The 2488-nt window shown below is 41.5% G+C and overlaps 1 pseudogene; it reads right to left on the reverse strand.

Moving 5' to 3' along the window:
* Positions 1–332: 332 nt before the first annotated feature.
* LOC116098203 lies at positions 333–746 on the reverse strand (annotated as a pseudogene).
* Between the last annotated feature and the right edge of the window lie 1742 nt (positions 747–2488).

Consider the following 2488-nt stretch of genomic DNA (forward strand, 5'->3'; position numbering starts at 1 on the left):
CATCTGCTCTGAATTTACTTCCAGTCGCACATTAGGATTTAATGATCTTCAGAACTGTTGAAAAGTACTAGGAGAGAGTTATCTTTATCAAGAAATACAGGATACGGTAGACAGCACATTTTTAGAGTATCTTTTAGGCCAGGGATGTAACTCGGTGTTACAAGTACTTGGCACACACGTCATGGCTTTTACAGCCAGCACATCCAGAAAGAGGAGGGGTGTACGGAGATAAGACCTAGTTAAGCGTTTTTGAGGGGTAATGTTAGGGATTCACTATGAGCACTAAGATGAATGATGCTTTGTTTATGGCACTGGCATATGTCACATGACACCTATATTTTCATTTCTAGAAAAAGGCAGGCACCAGCTAGCATAAACGTGGTCAGCACAGACGGCGTTTGACTCAGAGTCCTGAATGCTTCGAGATCCTGGTCCATCACGTAACCATCACAGCCAGGTAGAAAGGTCTGAGGAAAACAGTGGAGCTGGCCATGCCAGCATCTGCACAGGGAACACTTCTTGGGCAGCCAGGTGCCATGGAGGATAGACCCACAGTGCTCTTTGAGTACATCATGTTCACAGTTGCGTCCATAGAAGGAAGGAGGACAGGCACAGAAGGACCCCAGGATGCGGGTCCCTCCATTCAGACAGCAACTTTTATTAAGCGACTTGCCAGCAACGAGTCCAAATTCAAAGGCATTGGAAATGACCACAAGTAAAACCACACTGGATGAGAAGTACCCCATCTTCCACGGCTTGTGAAAACGTTGGAGGAAAATACAAGAAACACAGTATTACCAAGTGGCTTTAGTTCATAAAGCCATTCCCAAAATATCCAAAGGCGAATTTCACAAAATGAAAGTAGCAGATTAAAATGTAAGATATCCCAGGTGACAAAGGCACAAATTTTGTCTTTAATAAAATAGGACCACTTCTGTCACATGGTCAAGTCAAGGTATTAGCAATCAATGGCAGATATGAGGACATTTCTCTGAACCCACATTGCTTCCAATTTTGATCTCCCAACCTGAGAGTGGTCTTCATTAGCTTGACCCAAAATGGAGACGTAGACACATTGGCATAATCCATGAAGCAAACACTATTTAGTATATGTATGTATGTATGTGCGTGTTGTGTATTTGTCTGTGTGTGTGCATGAGCATAAGGGGCAAAATGCTATGGTTAATTGTCGTCTGTAATCGATCTCCAACTTAGACTTTAAGACAGGGTCCCTCATTCATCCTGGAGCTCTCTGTTTTGGCCTCACCAACTATATAGTGGGCTCCAGAAGCCTACTCATCTCTGCCTACACACTGCTGAGACTACAGAAGTGCCTTTGTCCTCTAACATGCTTCTTATAGTCTATTATCTGCTACCTCAGTGCACACCACACTGTGAAGAACATAGCCATAAACCTATATCCAGATGAAAGAGGGGCCTAGCGGACTCTTTATTTACATTCTTCTAGATTAAATTACACTCCTATAGAAAGTGGAAGGGCCGATATTGAGAATAGCAAGTTCCTTCAGTTTGCTCTGATTCTACAAATTTACCAATGCTTACATAACTGAATTTAAGTACATTCTAGATGAAGAAATTAATTTTTAAAGAGAGTGGGTGAAGTAGCACAAGGAACGAAAGTTTCACTGTCTAAATTATCTTTAGATTCTCAAGCTTTGGGGAAAATATATGGAAGTATAAGTCATCTCTCAGACTTTCAAGTGCTAGCTCCTGACAGAAAAGTCAACCATTTACTCATAACAATCATAAAATAAAGAATACAATAAGTTACTTAAATGTTATATTATACTTGAATGACAGATATATCCCAATTCTTGAGGGGGCCTCATACCTGGAAATCAATACTAGATCAATATCTCGGATTTCATCCTTTTTTATTCTTCAAAACCACTCTCCAAAATGTTCAAAGATACCAATAGACAAAGAACCGAACCTCTCTACAGACAGTAGATACCATGGTTCCAGGAAGTAAAGGAATTAGACATGGAGCTGGCCTTCCCCCAAGAGCTGCTTGAGAATGTCACATACAAAATTAGGAGGCCGGATTGGCAGCTGAGAACCAGATTATAGAGGGCCTTGAATTCAGGCCAAGAGTTATATTTGATTCTAACTTACATTGGAAATTGTTATAGACATTGAAGAATGTGATAAGTATGGAGTCTTAGTTTGCGAGTGCTATCTAGGATCCAGCAGAAGATAGAAGCTCAGAGCCTAATGCAGCTTTCACAGCTCTTCAGGAGTAAGCTGGTGTCTGAAACTGCAGCTATGGGGTATAAAGCATGGTTCCAGACAGGGGTATATTTGAAAGGGGAAAGAGAAAGAAGAAATTGAAAGACAGAGCAGGTGTCATAGTCTCTGTAACCCTCAAGGGAGGACAGAGAGGATGTTAAACTCTTTCCAGTTCATTTTCTCTCTGGCTGCCCATAGCTCTAAATGTGTGTGTCAGCCTGCCTTCTTCACCCTGCTA

This window comes from Mastomys coucha, unplaced genomic scaffold (genome assembly GCF_008632895.1).
Source record: "Mastomys coucha isolate ucsf_1 unplaced genomic scaffold, UCSF_Mcou_1 pScaffold20, whole genome shotgun sequence".
Classification (NCBI taxonomy): domain Eukaryota; kingdom Metazoa; phylum Chordata; class Mammalia; order Rodentia; family Muridae; genus Mastomys; species Mastomys coucha.